At 37.7% G+C, this 23,331-nt stretch overlaps 1 long non-coding RNA gene across 1 annotated transcript; it reads left to right on the forward strand.

Annotated features, from left to right (window-relative positions):
- Window positions 1–14,905: 14,905 nt before the first annotated feature.
- On the forward strand, window positions 14,906–18,144 carry LOC116018687. The gene is made up of 3 exons (XR_004098579.1): window positions 14,906–15,273; window positions 15,470–15,536; window positions 17,862–18,144. It is a non-coding gene; the product is annotated as an uncharacterized LOC116018687 (long non-coding RNA).
- Window positions 18,145–23,331: the final 5,187 nt, after the last annotated feature.

The following is a 23,331-nucleotide window of genomic DNA, read 5'->3' on the forward strand; positions in this document are numbered from 1 at the left end:
ACTGTAAATTTTAATTTTTGATAAATTAGATTTCCTCTTACTACTGTTATTAAAGCATCTAATATATTTCCTCTTATCCTATCATCAGCTATATATATTTCTATTGGTGTATCTACATTTTTCTGAAAATATGCTTTTATAGTGAATTCTATTGCTCCAAAATAAACATTCATGTATCTCTTAGCTTCTTTTCTTGATAATTTTGCTAATTCTCTTTTTAATATATCATCTGTTATCAAATTTAATTTTGCCTTTCCATTAATAGTTGTAATATCAATATTATTTTCATGTTTTTGTACTACATATCTTATATCTTTATTTCTATCAAACCATTTAGTTTTAAATATTTTATTAATAGTTAATTCTGATCTCTCATTTTTTAACGTTTCATAGACATCTTGTTTAAAGGTTAAGGTTTGTGTTGTTCCACCTTCATAAGCATCCATTTGATAATGTGTTCCTGATTCTTCCATTATTACCTTTTCTTTTCCCTTATCCATAATTTAATTTGTTGATTTGAGAGTAACATTCTTCTATAATTTTTCTATATTCTCTTATTTCTCTATCTTTTTGATTTTCTATTCTTAATTTTTCTTCTTTTAGTATTCTTATTTCTACATCCTTTTGTCTAATTTCTTCCTCTTTTACAATTAATCTATTATCCTTTTGTCTAATTTCTTCCTCTTTTACAATTAATCTATTATTTAAATAATTTATTTGTTGTTCTTTTACAATTAATCTATTATTTAAATAATTTATTTGTTGTTATAGTCTCTTATTTTCTTCTATATATCCTTTTATTTCTTCATCTTTTTGTTTTATGATCTCTACACTTATTCTATAGCTTATAATATGTTGGTTAATATCTCTACTATATTGTAAAGGTTTTGCTGCTATATGTTCTAAAGCTTCCATTTTCTAGCAGATATAATACTTATATTGTTCATATAATATTTTTAAATGTGCTTCTATAGTATTAATTGCATTTATACAATCATTTATTTCTATTATTATAAAGAACCAATCTTGTGACTCTTTATTAGTGTTTTCTAATATTTCTTGCCAAGTTTTTAATTTTCTTCTCCTATTTTTTAATACTGTTTTCTGTTTTTTAATTTCTCGAAAAATATACATAATTTCTCGAAATAAATTTTCACTCTTACGCGCTAATTTAATCACGTAGGAAGTTCAAGGTTAATAGTATAGTGCCTACTAATTCATTCCCTAGGACAATCGAGACCGAACACATACTTTAAAAATCTTTACGGTTCGTGACCGGTACGTAGGTTCGCATCTTATTGGAATGAGTAAGGGGTTACAAGGACTTTTTACAAGAACGAACCCTTGTGGAGGTTGAACTTGATCAAAGATAAATGCAGAGGTTAAATAAGGCTTCAACAAATTTTAAGTTCACTTTTCATGAGTTTTTAGCTTGTAAAATTAGGTTTGGTTGTTAGCATGCAATGCAGTACGTAAAAGTAAAGAAATAGGGAGAGAGAAATTTTTATAGTGGTTCGGCTGTTAACTAAGCCTACTCCACTCTTCTTTACAACTTGTGAAGGATTGCACTATTGTCTCCTTAATAGTACAATATTTTCTCCACAACGTGCTCCTTTGATCACCAAGCCAGGCAGTAACGTTTCACTAGGTTTTTTAACTTCTTCAAAGTCTACTCCGCTTCTTTCTACTACACCAAAGTAGAGATTGGTTGAAATGGTTGAAGATTTTCTCCAACGTGGACATCTTGTGTTGAGCTTCTTGATTCAACACTTGAACTTCACAAGATCTCTTTTGTAAACTAGATTGAGAGTTTGAGCTATTGAATATTTTGCACACTGAATTTTTTCTTGCTAATGCTTTTTCGCGTATGTCAACCAACCACTCCAAATGAAAAGGAGCATGGGTACTTATAAATGTGAATTTTGGTTCCGTTGGAGGGAAACTGCAATTCAAAGCCCAATATCCAATGTGTAATATCCGCTCGGTAAAGTATGACTGTGATACCCCGTAATAAATTATTCCGGAATTACCCTCCACGATTATTTTCTAAAATTAAATCCATTGTTTCTAGTGATCCCAATTCTTGAATTAAGAATATTTTCTAAGGTAATTCCAAATCAAAAGCCCAAATCCTTATGCTAGTATATATATTATTTCCTAAGACATTTAATTCCTAATATTATGGGCTTTCTCCTTATTCTATGTATTCATTTATTTAAGAGATGAATCATTTGGCCCAATAATTATTCTTGTACATAGAATTTTTATATATAAAGATCCAAGCCCATTCTTCATTAAATCTTCCACCCTAATATATACATATATGTATATATGTATTATGGTATATATTCAAGACTTAGAATTATCTAGAGATTACACACTCTCTCTCTCTCCCCTTATCCTTCTTCACGCCATTCCCATCTATTTTCCCTTCAAAGATTGGCCTTCATTTCATCTTCAAGATTTCAAGAAAAGATCCTTCTTTTATTGTTCCTCAAGAAAGATCATGGTAAGATCCGACCTTTTCTTGAATTTCCTCCCCTTTGTTAACTATCTTTATGAACTCTTTCCTTCTCCTTGTGGTGGGTTTTGGGTTGATAGATGATCAAGAAGTGATGGTTACTAGGATGAGCTTAGGATTGATGGTTGCTTATGTATTGTTAAAGCATCAAGAGGTAATCTTCCATGTTACACTAAAACCTACTTTCACTCATGAATCTATGAATATTACTTGGTGTTTGGAATCCTGTGGAAATTCTTGGTGTATTAGCCTTGTTTTGTTGATCTGTGAACCTATCTTGTGGGTTATTGGACTTGTGTTCATTATCCTTTCATTGTGATGAGTATGAGTATTTATTGTTATGGATTCCATGTATTATTTTACCTCTGAGATGTGTAATATATGTGTTCTGAACATATTTCATATTCTGGATTGGATTATCGTTTATTCTGTTATGGTCTGGGAGTTGGTGTTGGGATTGCACTTGCAGTGCGTTTAGGCGGTATAATGTGTCCGGCCTAAGTGATCTGCAAGTGTAAAGGAGGAAGAGAGTGGCGGGAGGTGGTGCACTGCTGGGCGACCTCGTCCCTTCTTGAGGAAGAGGACGGTGGACCAGCGTGATCCGCCGGTGAGCTTCGTCAGTTGGGGGCGGGAGATTGTGGCGGTATGTAGTGTTCCGCCAGAGTGCTCCTTCAGTTCATCTCTGGTTCTGTTCTGGTAGCTATTTTATGGTCTGTTGACTCTGTTGACTCATCTTTGATTCTGGAATGTGTCTTGAACGTATTGTTGAGTATTCCACCTTGGTTGTTGAGTATTTATTCATGATCTATGGTCACTTATCTTGACTTATTAACTTAGTATTTTCTGTTGATTCATTGGTTGTTATCCTGAGAATGTGTTGTGTTCCTATTCTGAGTTGAGCCTTGTTGTTTGAGTAATTCTTTGGCTTCTTGAGTCTTGATATTCTTGAGAAAAGGTTGATTGAGTTATGTCTTTACTTGTTGGGATTGAGAATAGTCTTCGGGCTTTGTGCCTCTGTGGTAATGGGCATTGTATGGCTCTGTGGTCGGGCTTTGTGCCTCTGTGGTAATGGGCGTTGTATGCCTCTATGGTCGGACTTTGTGCCTCTGTGGTAATGGGCATTGTATGCCTCTGTGTTTGGGCTTTGCGCCTCTGTGGTAATGGACATTATATGCCTCTGTGGTTGGGCTTTATGCCTCTGTGTTGTGGTTTGGTATGGTGGTTGGTATGGTGGTTTGGTATTATGGTTGGTATGATGGTTTGGTGGTTGTGGTTTGGATCTTATTCTTTGTATTGTGGTTTTGGGGTCACTCTGAGAAAGTGATGTGAGATTGTGTTGGTTGGTTTCATTTGTGGTTATTCGGATGAACTTGTGATTCAGTTGGTATCTTGTTATAGACTTGTTGTCTTATGCATTCGTTATTTGATATTGGATTCATTTGGAAGTGTCTTTGATTTGTGATTCATTCAACTTGTTGTTGTTGAGTCATCTGATTTGAATAAAGAACAGTTTCGTTGGTGCGTATATTCTATACGTGTGTGTAAACCTATTTACAAACCATACTATACTATGTATTTCTCACGAGTGTGAGTGGTTGATTGCTTAGCATTCCTTTGCTAATCTTTTCCTAAACTGTTTTCCAGATATAGAGTAGGCTAGACCATGGTTCGGAACCGCCGGTTCGCGGTTCCAAGATAGCCGGAACCGGAACCGGAACCTTATTTGTCCGGTTCTTGAACCGGCAATTCCGGTTAGAACCGGGGACTTAAATTTTTTTATTTTAATATATATTACTCTAGAGTTTAGTATTATATTTATTTATTTATTCATTTGATTTTTTTGCTTTTTGGAGATTCATACGTGTGTGATACTGTGTTTATATTTTTTTTATTTTATTTAGTATTAATTATATTTGTAGTATATATATAATATATAATATATAGTATACATAATATAATATATATAATATTTAATATCTAATATATAATATCTATAATATATAATATATAATATATATAATATCTAATAATATATATATAATATATATAATATCTAATATATAATATATAATATGTAATATATATATTATATAATATATATTTCACGGTTTCAAACCGGAACCGGCCGTTCCGGTTTGCTAAAATAAGTAACCGGAACCGGAACCTTAGAGTTCCGGTTCCGGAACCTTAGAGTTCCGGTTCTTGAACCGGAACCGGAACCGTCCGTATGGTTCCGGTTTGGGTTCGGTTGAAATAGTAACCGATTCGGTTCGAACTGGACGGTTTGAACCGAACCGTGGTCATGCCTAGTATAGAGTAGTCTGAACCGAGAGCGCGCTAGTGATAGACCTGCTTCAATCTATGCTTAGACTAGTGAACCTGTTTTAGACGTTTTCGGACCTGTGTGCCTTAGTTTATGGTTTCTGTATTTGATTATTACAGCTATCGTTACTTTATGGATCAGTATTATGGATTTTAGCCTGTGCATCTAGAGTTGGATTACCCTAGATGTGGCATGACACTCGTTTGAGTAATAGTATGCTTCTACTTTGTTATGATGTTAGTTATGAGATTGCTAGCTTTATGTTAAGTGTATGCCTATCTCAACGTGAAAAAATTGGGGGTGTCACAGTTGGTATCAGAGCCTGTGTTGAGGTCTAAGCAGGAATCCTAGGGCTTGAAAATCTGAGAGTCTGGGACTTGGTCAGTAGAAATTAAGGTAGTTGTGAATCCTAGGATGTGTGAGAACTAGGACTCGCGGTGAGGACGCATTTTAATTGTTTAAATTGTTTGTGCTTTACTATCTTGTTATTTGTAGCTTGTCCTTGTGATTGTTGTACCTTACGGGCGCGCGTTTTCCCGGTAAGTTCTTAATCGTTTTTAAATAAGTTGCTTCGTTTTGGATTTGCTTAAGAGCCTGGTTTGGACTAAGAATAAGAAGTTAGAAGTCTATTGATGCAAAACGATGGGTAGCGTCGTATGCGTCTTGACAATAAGAAGATTGGGCGACTCGTTGAAGAAGACTAATTTACTTGCGGTTCGGAGTCAACGGCAGCAGTCTACGTTCCCCGGGATCGGCGTACTCGTGCGTGAAGCATCGTCTGCAAGATCTTCGCTAACCTCAAGACCTGAAGAACAAGTTCGCGCAGCTGAAGCTCGATGCAAGACGAAGAAAGCGATAGGAGCTCGAAGACTGAACACTCAAAGACCCTCGGCTATGAGGGAACGGCAAGAGCAGATGCTAACGCGTAAAGTAAGAGTTAAAGCACGCCGAGTAGAAGCTTCTGGATCGATGATGAAGAATCTCGTGCAAGCTAAGCTTGGTGATAATGAAGCCTGAAGAATTAGAATGTTAGGTCGTGATTCGTAAACCTTAAGATAGTCCTACCTACCTCTGAAACGGCAATGAAGGAACAAGTTAGAAGTTGCAACCTTGAAGGCAAAGAAGACTAAGACAAGTAGAAAGGAAGGCTTGGACTATCGAGACCCCCGAAGATAAGAAGAAACGCCTTACGAAAGTGGTATGTCCCCATGAAGTGCGAAGGGACTAAGAAGTGAATTAGGAAGTAAGGATCTTGGGTGGCCTATTCGGTGCGCCTTGAAGATGTTATCTTGTGCAAGAACTTGAAGAAGTAACCTCGGTGGCAAGAAAGAAATAAGGGGTAACTAAGCTAGCTAATAGAAAACCGAATCATCAAAAGATCAAGACCAACAGAACTCAATCATTGAATTATCTTCAGTGGAATTGCATTGTGCACTAAAGGATTCACGTAGAAGACTTGCTGTTAATGAAGAACAAGTTGGCTTATACTCAATTGGTCCAGGAAGATCTCAAGACTGGTGATTGTGAACAAGACTTGGTCTACTAAGTAATCCAGTAAAGGCACATGAGGACCATGTGGCAGATTATCATGGAGCATCCCAAGACGTTGATCCTAAGAGAAGTTTGGCCTATACCGTGCATTTGGAAACTACCAGTGATCGCGTCAGATGCGAAGTTAAAGTTGAGAGCTACATTCCACTACCCCGGAAGACTAACAAGAAGAACCATTGAAGGCTAGAAGGACGAGCTGATAATTCACACTACTAACCTACGAGGCTCACAAAATGAATACCAAGACTTGATTGAACCTTTCTACAATAATGCCTACCAGTCAAGTAAACAAAGGACTCCCCATAAGATCTTGTATGATCAGAAGAGCAAGAATTCTTGACGCTAAAGAAGGTGCACGCGTTGCGTTGGTGCTAAGGCTTCATTGCTTTAAAGTTCAAGGAAGTAAACTTGGTTCCTAAGGTCATCGTTGCCACCAGACAACAAAAATCGAGAGTTTGTTGGAGAAGGATATTTGTGATTCATCACCTTCGGCCTCTCCTGGAGTGATAAGGATGTGTGGGCCGTAGTTTAGAAGTAGAGCTTATCCGAATTTTAAATTCGCGTTGCATTGGAATCAAAGTCAAGATTCGTCTATCGGTCAGAGTGTCGTGGTCAAATCGTCAAGCCGAAGAAATCACTTAGAGTTGAGAGACTTCCTATCCTTCTTAAAGCCGAATTGCTCTTTGTTCATTGCAAATCCAACTATCCTTCTATGACACCCCAACTTTTCACAAGCTGAGTTAGCTAAACTTTAAACATAAAAGCTGCCTACCTGAACTACTAAACACAACATAGCGGAAGCGATTTATAACTTAAGGGGTATCATGCCACATCTAGGTAAGAAAAACACAACCTAGATGCACAGGCTATCCAAAAGCTGAAGCTGAATAAACCATAAATCCTCAAAACATCATAACAACAATACTAGTCAAAGGTATATAATCCAAACATAGGCACACAGGCCCAAAAACCAAGTCTAAACAAACATAAACTAGTCTAAGCAGGCCTCATAATGATAAAGATCTAACGCGCTCTCGCTTAGACTTACTCCATACCTAGAAAACATGTAAGAAACCATTAGCAAAAGACTGCTAAGCAACCACCACTCACACTCGTGAGAAACATACATATATAGTAAGCTTGTAAATAGGTTTACGCACCCATATAGAATATACACACCAACGAACTGTTCTTTAGTTAAAATGGATACTCAACAACAACACGCTGAATAAGCAATAAACCAAGGACTTTCCAAGCAATACCATTATCCAACATAAATGCCCAAAACAACAAGTCTATAACGGAATATTAACTGAATCATAATCTCAACCGAATCCTCACAAAGAAACCACCAAACCGCAGTATATCAAGGAATAACGGATAACAAACGAGATACAACTCAACTCAAGAATCAATAAGAAACCAAACAGACCTCGAACCAAGGATAGCACCCAACCTTACCCTCCAACCACAATAACATCCCTCATACCAACCACAAAACCCAATGTTAGTACACAGAGGCAAAAGCCCAAACCACAGAGGTAAATGAAGCCCAATCACAGAGGCAAATGATGCCCAATCACAGAGGCAAAGAATGCCCAATCACAGAGGCAAATGATGCCCAATCACAGAGGCAAAGAATGCCCAATCACAGAGGCAAATGATGCCCAATCACAGAGGCAAATGGTGCCCACAGTTAGTTCCACAGAGGCAAATGATGCCCACAGTTAGTTCACCCTCAACAACCCAAAAGATACTCAAAGATCCCCCAACTCCACATCCAACCTCAGACTCAACCCCAAAATAATCCACTCACAGTGTTCATCTCAGGTTATGAACACAACATACACTCAGAAAATATAGCCAAGGATTCAACCAACCAATAACCCAAGAGAATGAATCAAAAGACATGAATGACAACTTCAGAACCAAGGTGAAATACTCTACAAAACATCCAAACAAGTTCCAGAATCAAAGAGGAAACAACAAGACAACAGATCATAAACTAGCCACTGGAAGCAAAATTCCAACTAAACTAGCGGAACTCAGTGGCAGAACTGCCACCTCCGCCACTCCCCTCCGCAAGAAGGAGACGGATCCCCTCGGCGGAAGACCCTCCTCCGCCACTCCTCACCGCTATACTCTTGCGGAAGACTCCAGCGGGACACACTATACCGCTGGGGTACTCCGCAAGGGTAAACCCATTGCTCAGCTCACAGACTCAGATCAGAATACGAAGTATACATCCCAGAATGCAAAAACATGATCAGATTATCCAAATTACACATCTCAGAAACCAAATAAACATGGAATCCATAACAATAAATGCTCATACTCATCAAGATGCAAAGGATCAAGAACACAAGTTCAATAATCCATTAACAGAGATCACAGACTATCAAGAACAAGGCTAAACCAACAAATTTCCACAGGATTCCAAATCACCAAGTATAATACATAGATCAAGAGTGTAAAATAGGTTTTAGTGGACATGATGGTTACTTCTTGTAGCAAATTTCAAACCAAGCAAACTCTTTCTCCTTCACAAGCCACTCCCACCCACTTGATCATCTTTTTCCCAAAGAAAGATCCCAAAACAACACCATAAGAACTTATAAAAAGATCATGAAAAAGAGATGATGCAAGGTATATTCCTAAAGATAGACACTTACCCAAGCCTTAGAAATCCTAAAGGAGCAATCTTGGTCTTGGATCTTGAAGAAGAAGGATAGTGTATATTGTAGGTGTAACACCCCAATTTTCATAACCAAATTTCCTTAATTTTTATTTCTTTATTAATTGAAAATTTCTACATTCATAGCGGAAGCAATAATAATCCAATTAAAATCGGGTGTTACCGCTACGCTTAGGTATCTCTCCTATACCCAAACGCTAAGGCTAAACTTACAACTCTCAAATACATCAAATCCAACTTAATACATAATGAAAATAATTATACAACCAATAAATTTCTCAATAAACCAAATCTTCAGAAATGTCTATTTCTTAATTAAATAGACTAATCCAAATCCAAATCCGCATCTCGATTTCTTATCCATGTCACCTGTAAAAATCATTTAACACAAAACATTGGGTGTAATCCCAAAATTAGCATAAGCTAAGTAAGAATCACTTCACCGCGTAAAATATAGGCTTGGATTTCATTATTTTAAAAACTTGCATACTTATATACTTTTCCAAAATACATATGTGGAAGTACACTTTTCATAGTATAGAGAATTAATATTTATAAATGGAGAATTAACAATCTCATCAAATCTACTTAGAAACTGAACTAATACCTATGTGTACACCCCCAGTAGATTCCAAGCCACTGGGTAGTATATGATCCAAGTAGCTACTCTTGGCTACCTCACCCTTATAAAATTGGAAACTGGATCATAACCTATGTGATACACCCGCATGGGATTCCAAGCCCAATGAGTGGTAATTGGCTCAAGTGATCAGTAATTACCTTTACTGAACACCACACAGAATAATGGTTTTCTAAAATAAATTATTTCTCCACAAATAAATACTTTCTCTACAAAAATACAGTTTTCTCCAATAAAATAATTTTCTCTAACATATATAATTTCTCCACATTTTCTCCACATAATTTCTCAAAAATGAATATTTAGTCCACAACAGTGTTAATACAATTTCACCATACCCATATATATAACACCAAAATTTCTCAGCCACACTTTACTCAACACACGGGCTCAACATTCGAGACCCATTCTCGATAATTCGAGAATCACCACTCACAATGTTACCATTTATCGATAAATGTACTTGTGTTCACATAAATAGCATATATCATATCATAATCACACATCATATAGATATATATATACATTGGGGTAAAATATTTAGTTTTAGTGAACATGAAAACTTACCTTTAAGTCCAAAACTCATATCAATACTTAAAAGTAGCATCCTAACCACTTTGATAGGAAACCTGTGAATCAAACCATTCTAATATAATTTACTATAACCAATTATAATAATCATATTATTAATATTAGCACTTCACTAGCCAAACCTTATTAACATTATTCATTTCAATCCAGTACTTATTCTCAACAACATATCACCATTCGTACTCATCCTTATGATCGCCATTATCATCATCCACTAATTACTACTCATCATCATAATCATTTTCCTCATCATTAACATATTATTATTATTATCATTATGCTCATCATTCGCAAATCATCATCAATTCTAATCATCCTAATCATTCCCAAGGATTCACAATACCAATCATAAATTAAAATTACAATACCAACTTAACATTCAATAATGATTCATATATATTCTCCTGTATCTATACGCTGAATAAACCCAACAATATCATCATCATCTACCATTAATATTATAATAATAATATGCCACTTTCTCATCATCTTTAATCTACTAATAACTAACCCACATTTAAACAAAAGGATTTTGAGTGCAGAAACAAATACCTGGATTAGAGATTAAATGGAGGATTCTTGCTAGAGATGAAAAAGAATAGTAAGATCATATTGAAATTATTATGAACCAGTAGAGTGAGGGAAGAAAGACGAGTGCTGAATGCCTGTGTAAATTCAGCTATTTTATTATAGCTATAAGAGAGGAAGAGAGGCAGAACTATGGGGAGAAGAAGACAACCAGTCTTCACATACATGCGAGAACGGGTTGAGGCTAATTTGGCGCTATTGTCCCCTTAAATAACCAAAACAAAATAAAAGATTGGGTGATTGATTGAATAAATGGATCCCCCTTAATCAGCCAAAAATGCTGGTGTTGACCGTGGAAAATAAGAAAGATTAAGAATATATATATATAGTCGAAAGAGGATAAACCAAAATTTGAAACTGACATAAATATAGATATATATTACGAACATTATTGGGGAATTTGGGTAACGTATTTTGAAACCATTTTCTTCAGATATTTAGTTCAATAAGTCTAGAACCTACATAAAAAATTTCATAGTGATCCAATTAGTAAAAGTATGGTTTTCGATTTTTTTTCCAAAATTGGTCCAGAGAGAAAAACAATTCTGGACAGCACACTGTCAAGGGCAAAAATGACATTTTCTGTATTTAGTCGAAGATCAAAATGACCAAAATATTTTATGGATATCAAGTATTATAAGTTTAGGCTCTACCATAAAAATTTCAAGTAAAACGGAGTTCGGGAAGTATTTTTACCAAATCAATCTTTCGGACTACGCCGAGCTGAAATTTTCTGAAAATGAATGGTTAGAAAAATATTTGGCTAAAATTGAATTTTGTAACAATAATGGTGACAAAATTTCGGGGTGTCACAGTAGGGTTCTTAAGAATGGTAGTGGTAGGAAGAGTATGTTTGCAGGGAAATGAAAAAGAGTAGGAAGGGTTATTACAAGCCCTTTTATATGGATAGATAAAATCATTACATACATAGTGTATGTATTATATTAGGGTAAGTAGATTAAACAATGGGCCATTTTAAAGAGTGGGTCTTACATTATTTATTACAATACTAGTTAGTAGGGAATTGATCCTTCAAGAATAAATAAATTGGGCCATTACAAAATATTCTTACTTACAAGAAATATAAGGATCCAATTTAAAGAAATCCCTTATAGGAATTAAATCAAGAATTGGGCCTTAGAATAAATATTTAATTCCAGAATAAGAAATATATAAATCACTTATAAGAATAAAGCCCAATTAAATTAAATAAATTACATGGTAGAAATAATTACCGGTCTCAAGGCTTGAACGAAATTACGGGGTGTTACACTTTACCCCCCTTAAAAGGAGCTTCGTCCGCGAAGATCAAGCTCACGGGAACTTGAACAGAACGGTTTAAAGAAATAAAGGATCGATCAAAGGTTAACGAAAGGATTGCTCAACCAAACTTAAACTTAGGAACATACTATGATGCTAACTCCTAAACTTCTAACTTACCCAACCTATGCACAACATGCAAAAGCTAAGCTAACTACTTACCTAGGTCAAAAGGATCCCTAACAAGAACATAACACGCGCATGAAAACTATTAACTAACCTGGGTGGCCTCCTCGTGATGAACTACCTGTAGCTGGAAAGGATCGGGGTGCAGATATTCAGGTGGAACCTCGATGCCTAGCTTGGCCTCGATGAAGCCCAAGCGCTGAATGCCCTCCAACGACGTGGACCTAGCCTCCACCATCCGATACATCTCCTACAGCTGTAGAAGTACGGGGTCAACCGGCTGCGCGGAAACCATGGGGTCATGCTGCTCCTTCCTTTGATGCTCCCGGTCGATCTCGTCTTCAGACTCTTCTTCCTCAGACTCCTCCTCAGACTCGTCATCCTCATCATCGTCGCTTGCCTGCTCGGCCTGTTGGGGCGCAATCAAACCTCTCAACCTCTTGTGGGGAATGTGGAAACGGTCTATGAGCTCCCTACTCTCATCTACTGGCATCCTGCTCAACTCGTGGGCTGTGGTGTACTCATTCCCGCCCACCTGGAACAAACCATAGTACTGTAGACTCGGCGCATTGAAGACGTTATGAACTGGCTGCCTAGCGAGCTCTCCTGTCACATTCACCCTCTTCTGCTGAAATATCCAACTCAAAATCATCCCGTAAGGTCGGTTGCGACGTTTGGCCGCCTTGTAAAACTCCATGTGAGAAATCATCAAACTGGGCAAGTTGAACTTCACCCGATGCTTCAAGAAGTACGCAAAGGTACACTCCAACCCAGCCACCTCCTTACTGTTGTTCCTATTTGGCAACAAACTCTCTCCCACAAGCAAAGTCAAAATCCTCTGCTCTCCAGTCAAGTCATGCTTAATGGGCCTAGCATCCAATGTGATGCCCTCCCCCCACCCCAACATATACTGCAGATAGTTCCGAAAACCCACCTCCTGAGTCTCAATCCAATAATGACGCTCATATTGATTCACACCCCCTAACGGCAACCCGATTAGTCTAGCAAGCTTAGGAGGGTCAAAGGAAATTTTCACACCCTTCACTATCGTAGTGAGAACGGGTACCTGGTTAACCTTCTTAACCCTCATGTTCTGATAAAACTCAAGGACCAAATTGGGGTAGACTACATTCTCAATCCGTAAAAATTGCTCCAATAATCCTTGAAAATTCAACATATCAACAAGCTCAGGTGAGAAATGTAACGGGTTAAGAGCCTTACCATCAATAATGGAGTACTGAACATTCCCCAGACTTCCACCTTCACCAGCTTGATTTCTTCTTGGCATTTTGGAGTTGTTATCCAATGGACTACTTGTTCAGTGAAAAATTGTCAGAAAGCATATTAGCAATGCACTGGAGCGATTTTCGGCTATGGACGATGGAACTCGGCTGCTTGTTGACGGAGAAGTCCCACGGAGAATACTGGTCTGCTCGCTGCTATGGGGAAAGAAGATGGAACAAATCGAGTCGATGGGTAAGGTTTTAATCTGGGTGGAAAAAGAAATGACGCATGTACCCTTTGGTCTTGCGGAACACTTCAAGGGAAGATCACGCTCCGCTAGCTTGTTATTTTTTCTCCTGGCGGAACCACTTCGCGAAAGACCCTGGTCCGTGGCTCCCTTCCGCACATACACGCGGAGTTCTTTCGCGGAAGCACATGTTCCGCGCCTCCCTTCCGCACTGCTGCTCCCAAACAATTTCATAATAAAAAATCGGGTCTTGCACTCTAGAACCAACGGGTTAGCGTGGTTGGATTGTAACACCCCGAAATTTTGTAAGTATTTTAAAGAAAATATTATTATTATTTTCGAAATATTTATGTTTTATGTTGCTCAAAAAGATTTTTGGAAATTATTATTTATGGCAGAATATATATATTTTCGAACGTATATGTATATATATATACTTATTTCGAAAATGGTCTACAAGAATTGATTTGGCTTTCTGGACTAAACTTTGAGATTTCTCTTAAAGGTCCTTGTTTCAAATCTAGGCAACAACAAATTATTTTCAAAACCTTATTGTTATCCTAGGTGAGATATATGTATTGACAAATAAAATATATTTTAAATATATATATTTTTATCGGTGACCGTTTGTGAAGTGTGATGTGAGTATAAATAATATTATATTATAATATATGTGATTGTTTGATTGTTTGTATTAAATGTATATGTTGTGTAATATGTGGCAGTGTGTGTGGCGTACGTGTAGTACATATATATATATAAACTATATATTAATTTGTTGTCTTGAGCCATATATATATAAAATAGGTATATAAAGTCTCATTTTAATTGAGACGGGGAGTGATTGTCTCTGTTTGTCTTTCAATTATAATTAACATATTTATGTTGTATATAAATATAATGATAATTAGTATTAATAATAATTATAATAATAATAAAGTAGAAAGGGTAGAAAGGGGTTACGTACGGTTATTAATAATTAGAAGAGGGAAAGATAGCAGTTAGCGTATTCTGGTTCCTCATCTTTACGTAAACGTTAGAGAGAGAATAGAAAGGGAGAGTGAAGAGAAAGGGAGAAAGAAAGAAAGAGAGAGAGAGACGCTGCCGACGGGACAAGGGTGGTGGAACTGCGACCTTCGACCTGGGTCTTCTTCTCCGGCGATCAGCGGTGTGCAACGGCGAGCTCTCGGCGACCTTTGATGAACAGTGGCTGTGAATAGCGGCTGTGGGTGGCAAGTTCCTCCGATGGTGTCTCCGGTGGCGTTATCGGCGGTAGTAGTAGCTGCGTCAGTGGCTCTTTTCCGGCGAGATTTTGACCGGCGACGATGGCATGGTGGAACGGTGATGGTGAAAACCGGCTTCTTCCTCCATTGCAGGCGGCGATGGCGATGGTGTCCGGCGGTGTGGTTGCTGTTTTGGACGTGAGTTGATGGTGATGATGAACATGGTAAATAATAATTATAATAATATGATATTGATGGATTAGTAATCAAGTTAAATGATGAAGTGAATAATTAGTGAAGTTGATGATGATAGAAATAATGAAGCAAAAGGATGAAAGAAGATATATAATATATGTACTGTGCTAGTATAATAATAATAATATTAGTAATAATAATAATAATTGGATTATTATTATTTAGGTCTGCAAGTTCCTTATCAGATTAATCAGGTTGCTATAAGGTGTTGGCAGGAACTTACGCTTCAAGGGTAAGACTTATGTCTACTCAAAATTTATTTATCCCGAAACAAAATTATTTAATATGTGCTTACGTGTGTTGTATGTTTAAATCTATTGAAAATAGATTTATTATTATTATTGATAAAGATGTGAAATTTATGAGTACATGACTTATGAAAAATTATTTGATTTATGTTAATTATGTGATAGTAAGTTTTCACGTTCATCAAAATTTATTTATTTTACCCAAAGTATGTAAAAATATTTTTTTTATGATGTGCAAGTATGATTATTATGTGGTTCANGAATATAAAATATATGTTAATTGAAAAGTATAGGTTTATGTACCATCTTGTACACCATGTTCGTGGAAATGCATGATATGTGTCTAAATGAGTGTGTTCGTGTACTATAGGTATTATATAGTCATACTGGATATGTATTTGGCGGATATATGTATATATATTTGGCTGGGTAATTTTGATGTTATATATATACATATTCGTATATTGAAAGTAATAAATTATTATGGTGGATTATATTTATTTTAGAGAAATTATATTGTGGACTAAAAATGATTTTGAGAGCCTAAGGGCTATATTTTATTACATAAAATATTTTGAAAAATTATGGAAGATATGTGACTTGGAAATTGTGGAGTATTCAGTTGTATGCTGGATACTAGGGCTATGCCCTGTTGTGGAGTGGTTAGGGTAAACCTACCACTAGGGTTCATACCCTGTTTGAGGAGTATTCGGTAGGAACAATCCCCGGATACTAGGGCATTTATTGTCCTGTTGATTTGAGGAGTGGTTAGGTTTTTGCCTACCACTAGGGTCTATGTACCCTGTTTTGAGGAGTATTCGGTAGGAAAAATCCCCGAATATTAGGGCTAGTAACTTCCCGGTGAGGCTTGGAATCCTCACTCGGGGGTGTGCACACTTAAGGTTAGAGTCCTGATTCCATTAGAAATGGGAAATATGTGGAGTGTTCGGATGTGTGGAAAGCACCGTTCACTAGGGCCTAAGAATAAAGGACCCTGTCCCGTTTATTTGTGATTGATATGCTTCCATATGTATTTTATAGTGTGCAAGTATGGCACAATGTTAAGTTTTTAAGAAATTTGAGAATATGATTTTTGAGAAGTATATTATGGTAAATAAAGGATTAAATCCTATTATTTANGAATATAAAATATATGTTAATTGAAAAGTATAGGTTTATGTACCATCTTGTACACCATGTTCGTGGAAATGCATGATATGTGTCTAAATGAGTGTGTTCGTGTACTATAGGTATTATATAGTCATACTGGATATGTATTTGGCGGATATATGTATATATATTTGGCTGGGTAATTTTGATGTTATATATATACATATTCGTATATTGAAAGTAATAAATTATTATGGTGGATTATATTTATTTTAGAGAAATTATATTGTGGACTAAAAATGATTTTGAGAGCCTAAGGGCTATATTTTATTACATAAAATATTTTGAAAAATTATGGAAGATATGTGACTTGGAAATTGTGGAGTATTCAGTTGTATGCTGGATACTAGGGCTATGCCCTGTTGTGGAGTGGTTAGGGTAAACCTACCACTAGGGTTCATACCCTGTTTGAGGAGTATTCGGTAGGAACAATCCCCGGATACTAGGGCATTTATTGTCCTGTTGATTTGAGGAGTGGTTAGGTTTTTGCCTACCACTAGGGTCTATGTACCCTGTTTTGAGGAGTATTCGGTAGGAAAAATCCCCGAATATTAGGGCTAGTAACTTCCCGGTGAGGCTTGGAATCCTCACTCGGGGGTGTGCACACTTAAGGTTAGAGTCCTGATTCCATTAGAAATGGGAAATATGTGGAGTGTTCGGATGTGTGGAAAGCACCGTTCACTAGGGCCTAAGAATAAAGGACCCTGTCCCGTTTATTTGTGATTGATATGCTTCCATATGTATTTTATAGTGTGCAAGTATGGCACAATGTTAAGTTTTTAAGAAATTTGAGAATATGATTTTTGAGAAGTATATTATGGTAAATAAAGGATTAAATACTATTATTTATGAAAATGATAAGTTGTGAAAGTAGAATATTTTATGAGGAATTAAATGATTATTTGATTATTATTGATTATGAAATGTCATATGAAATTAGAATCCATGATAAATTGATTGAATTGAGAATGAGTATATTCTAATGGATTAAAAATGATTATGTGGATGAGTATAAAATATTCTATGGGGTTAATATGGAATTATGTGCTCCAAAGTGCTATGTGCTATGTGAAAAAAAAAAGATTTACGGGGTGGAGTAAGTCTTACCAGCCGTCGTGCTGACTTTGTTTCCCCTTTAGTTAATTTTGCAGGTGATGATTGCATGAAAATTTGGAGCATTGAGCATGAGAGCGACTTGTTTTATTAGATTAAATGTATTGGATTTTCTTTTAATTATTAAAGAATTTTAGAACTTGTTCTAGAATTTTTAGTACTTGATTTATTATAATGTGTTTAGAGATGGGGTTATAATTATAGTGGTTTTAGCCTGTGCGTTTGAGTATGAGATACTCGAACGTGGCATGACACCCTTTTTCCTTTCTTGTTGTAGAAAGCTTCCGCTATTGTAAAAGTTATTTGTAAATAAAAAAAAAAATTACCCGCATTTTCTTAAGTGGGAAAAGTGAGGTGTTACATGGATGGTCTAGTCACCTTGCCAATCACCCCTTTGGCGCGAGTTCAAGCCTTCGTGCGAGCGAACAAGAAGATTCTTCTTCTTCCTTTCCTTTTTCTTTCTTTGAACTTGACTTCACGAGCTTCTTGGTTGCGTAACACAAGACCGAACTTTCGGACTTATCACTTAGGTATTACTTAAACTTCTAAGCTAAGCGTAAGGTCATTTAAAGGTTCAACTAACTACATGCACCCTAGAGAAAGGTCCCTAAAAGCACCTTCATGCCATGCAATTAGAGATTAAGCTTAAGGGTTACCTTCATTAAGCCCGCTAGCCTCCGCCTGGGTTCGGCCCATCACATAGATCTTCTTGTGCTGCGGCCCAGCCTGCAGACCACGGCCTCCACTCGGCTTGCTTCCACCATTGCCCTCGGTTTCCTTGGAAGATCGGGTCGCTGTCTGGGTTTCCCGGCGTCGCACTCGGTCTAGAATGGGACGATCTTCCTCTCCTAGATGTGCACTCAAAAGCTCTATGTCCCCTCAGACCGCAACTGTAGCACTCTACCAGATGTCCCTCGCAATCTCTCCCAGGATGGTCCCTTCCACATCTCCTATAGTGGAAGTGCCGCTCTCGGACTCCGTCACCCCTAGGTCCTTGCCCCGAGCCAAGGCGGGATGTGCCTCCACTGTTGGCACCACTCCTCTAAAAGCTTCCTCCCGAACCGAAGCCTCCAAGCCTATGCCTCTTGGAGTCGGACGCACTACCCTCCCTAGTCCTTTTAGGTGGGTCCTGCGCCCCTCGCCGGATGGTCAGCACTCGATAGTGATCCGCCGCACTGCTGTAGGCCTCGCTCAACGTCTGGAATTTGAACACGACCAACGCCATACGAGTGTCCAGATTCAACCTAGCTACAAACCTCTCGATCTTACTTTCTTCCGTCGGGGCCAACGCTGGGGCGAAACGAGCTAACTCCATAAAGCGCCTATAGTACTCCAGCACAGATTGTGGACCTTGCTTGAGGTGTAGGAACTCCTCTTGCATAGCTGCCTTCACATGCGCGGGGTAGAAGCGAGCGCGCATCATGTCCTTGAAGGTCTCCCAACCGAAGTCCGGTTCTTGCCTCATCACCGGGCCTTCGTGGACCCACCTGAGATCAGCCTCCTGCTGCAAGTAAAAGCTCGCCATCTCGACACGCCGGCCCTGTGGACATTCCACCACTTCTAGAATCTTGTCGAAGATCACGGGATCTTCCTACCCGACAAAGAAGGGTGGGTGCTGCCCCGCCACCCTCCGAACGAGATCTGGCTACCTGCGCTGGTTGTTCTGAACCATCGCGTTTCCAAAAAGCTACGAGATCTGTGTCTGCTATTGAAGATTCTACATCAGCTGCTCCCCATTTGGCACGTCCGTGATATCCTCACGTCTCCTAGGTGGCACCATGGTCGCTAACGAGGGGTATGCGCGTTACAAAGAAAGCGTCGCACCACGATCGGCCTTCCCAATCGCGCAAGAAGAAAGTGAGAACAAGCACACAACAAACAGACAAACAAAGCAAGCAACAACAAGATATAAACAACTAGACCGAGTCCTCACCGCGATTCCTAGAATTCACACATCCTAGGATTCTCAAACACCTTAATTCCTACTGATCAGGTCCTAGAGTCTCAAGAATTCAACCCTAGGATTCCTACTTAGACCTCAACACAGGCTCTGATAACAACTGTGACACCCCAACTTTTCACAAGCTGAGATAGCTAAACTTTAAATAAGCTGCCTACCTCAACTACCAAACACAACATAGCGGAAGCGATTTATAACTTAAGGGGTATCATGCCACATCTAGGTAAGAAAAACACAGCCTAGATGCACAGGCTATCCAAAAACTGAAGCTGAATAAACCATAAATCCTCAAAACGTCATAACAACAATACTAGTCAAAGGTATATAATCCCAACGTAGGCACACATGCCCAAAAACCAAGTCTAAACAAACATAAACTAGTCTAAGCAGGCCTCATAACGACAAAGCTCTAACGCGCTCTCGCTTAGACTTACTCCATACTTGGAAAACATGTAAGAAACCATTAGCAAAAGACTGCTAAGCAACCACCACTCACACTCGTGAGAAACATACATATATAGTAAGCTTGTAAATAGGTTTACGCACCCATATAGAATATACACACCAACGAACTGTTCTTTAGTTAAAATGGATACTCAACAACAACACGCTGAATAAGCAAATACTCTACAAAACATCCAAACAAGTTCCAGAATCAAAGAGGAAACAACAAGACAATAGATCACAAACTAGCCACTAGAAGCAAACTTCCAACTAAACTAGCGAAACTCAGTGGCGGAACTGCCCCCTCCGCCACTCCCCTCCGCAAGAAGGAGACGAATCCCCTCGGCGGAAGACCCTCCTCCGCCACTCCTCACCGCTATACTCTTGCGGAAGACTCCAGCAGGACACATTACACCGCTGGGGTACTCCGCAAGGGTAAACCCACTGCTCAGCTCACAGACTCAGATCAGAATACGAAGTATACATCCCATAATGCAAAAACATGATCAGATTGTCCAAAATACACATCTCAGAAGCCAAATAAACATGGAATCCATAACAATAAATGCTCATACTCATCAAGATGCAAAGGATCAAGAACACAAGTTCAATAATCCATTAACAGAGATCACAGACTATCAAGAACAAGGCTAAACCAACAAATTTCCACATGATTCCAAATCACCAAGTATAATACATAGATCAAGAGTGTAAAATAGGTTTTAGTGGACATGATGGTTACCTCTTGTAGCACACTTCAAACCAAGCAAACTCTTTCTCCTTCACAAGCCATTCCCGCCCACTTGATCATCTTTTTCCCAAAGAAAGATCCCAAAACAACACCATAAGAACTTATAAAAAGATCATGAAAAAGAGATGATGCAAGGTATATTGCTAAAGATAGACACTTACCCAAGCCTTAGAAATCCTAAAAAAGCAATCTTGGTCTTGGATCTTGAAGAAGAAGGATAGTGTATATTGTTGGGTTCTTAGGAATGGTAGTGGTAGGAAGAGTGTGTTTGCAGGGAAATGAAAAAGAGTAGGAAGGGTTATTACAAGCCCTTTTATATGGATAGATAAAATCATTACATACATGGTGTATGTATTATACTAGGGTAAGTAGATTAAATAATGGGCCCTTTTAAAGAATGAGTCTTACATTATTTATTACAATACTAGTTAGTAGGGAATTGATCCTTCAAGAATAAATAAATTGGGCCATTAAAAAATATTCTTACTTATAAGAAATATAAGGATCCAATTTAAAGAAATCCCCTATAGGAATTAAATCAAGAATTGGGCCTTAGAATAAGAAATATATAAATCACTTAGAAGAATAAAGCCCAATTAAATTAAATAAATTACACGGTAGAAATAATTACCGATCTCAATGCTTGAACGAAATTACGGAGTGTTACACCTTCCATTGAAAATCCCTCCTATCAGTTCTAGACCTCATTGATATCTTCCCTTGAAACTGAATTTCCTTTCTTTCCTTGAAGAATTGCATACCCTATCGTTGAAGAATCATTTTTGTCCTTCCAGACCTCAATCCTAAATCCTCTTGGAACATAATTTCCTTCTTTTCCTAGAATAAACTGAATCTCTTATCATTGAAAAACTCTTTCTGTGTTTTCAGACCTCGTCCCTATCTTTTCTTGAAGCCAAATTCTTTTCTTTTCTATAAAGAACTTGATATTTCCCTTGGTTAAGAAATCCTTTCTGTCCTTTCAAACCTCGTTCATATCTTATGCTTGAAATGACTTTGTGCAAGGTGACAACCTTATTTCCTAAGTTGTAACCTTGATAACTCTTGATTCTATTCCTAACCAATGTTGTTCTTGAACCTTAAACCATAAACCTTTCATTCTCCTTCCGGGTTGGGTCAAAATTTTCAAAACTAAGCGTATATTATATAAATATTTTCCCTATATACTACCGTGTTAGTTTTAACTTTTGTCTCCAAAAACGAATTTGCCTTATGGAATGGTTCTGAGTTGGATCTTTCAAGAAAAAAAGAGTTCACCTAAAATGTCAGAAGGTCAAAGCAAAGAAGTGTAGCAGCCCGTTCAGTTGGGAAGATTTGGTAAATCGGGTAACCCGAAGACCGTAGTGACTGCAAGTGTCATCGGATGTTGAGTTGATTCGAGAAAGAATGAAAGCCACCCATGACCGATAGAAGTCGTATGCCGACCAAGTTAGACTAGATGCGTGATGCATTTCACGTTTTGCTACTAAAGAAATATTTGCATGATGCACTTCGTGATACCCAGCTTGAAGTCGTAACCTTTGAAGATGCTCTATCTTATGAAGAGAAACCGATAAGAATTTTGGGCACCCAATCAAGAGGAGCGCACCGGAGAGTAATGAAGTTTGTGAAGGTAGTGTGATCCAACCGCGTGGCCAAAAGAGCGACCTAAGTTATGGAGGATGCGATGAGGAAACGTTTCCAGCTTTGTTTGATCAAGGTAGGCATGTTTAAGCTCTAGGTAGAATTCTTTTTAGGTTGTGTGCTATTTTTCTCTCGCTTAGGATTGGGTAGTTTAGTGTTTAGCATTAGCTAGATTGAGGTCTTAGAGTTATGAATAGAACTCTTTCCCAACATATTCTTTGGCTTGGTTTTCCTAATCCATTTTCGAACTCATCTTTTGGCATTCAATCCTTCTTTATGAACCCGCATTTGCTTGCTATCATCTTTGCATCGTTGAGCGCTCTTAACCTTCGCTTTGTTGACATAATTCCGTTCCCGTTTGGCTTTGAGCTTCGGGGACGAAGCTCCTTTTAAGGGGGGTAGAGTGTGATACCCCGTAATAAATTATTCCAGAATTACCCTCCACAATTATTTTCTAAAATTAAATCCATTGTTTCTACTGAGCCCAATTCTTGAATTAAGAATATTTCCTAAGGTAATTCCAGATCAAAAGTCCAAATCCTTATGCTAGTATATATATTATTTCTAAGACATTTAATTCCTGATATTATGGGCTTTCTCCTTATTCTATGTATTCATTTATTTAAGAGATGAATAATTTGGCCCAATAATTATTCTTGTACATAGAATTTTTATATATAAAGATCCAAGCCCTTTCTTC

This window comes from Ipomoea triloba, chromosome 5, assembly GCF_003576645.1.
Source record: "Ipomoea triloba cultivar NCNSP0323 chromosome 5, ASM357664v1".
Lineage (NCBI taxonomy): Eukaryota > Viridiplantae > Streptophyta > Magnoliopsida > Solanales > Convolvulaceae > Ipomoea > Ipomoea triloba.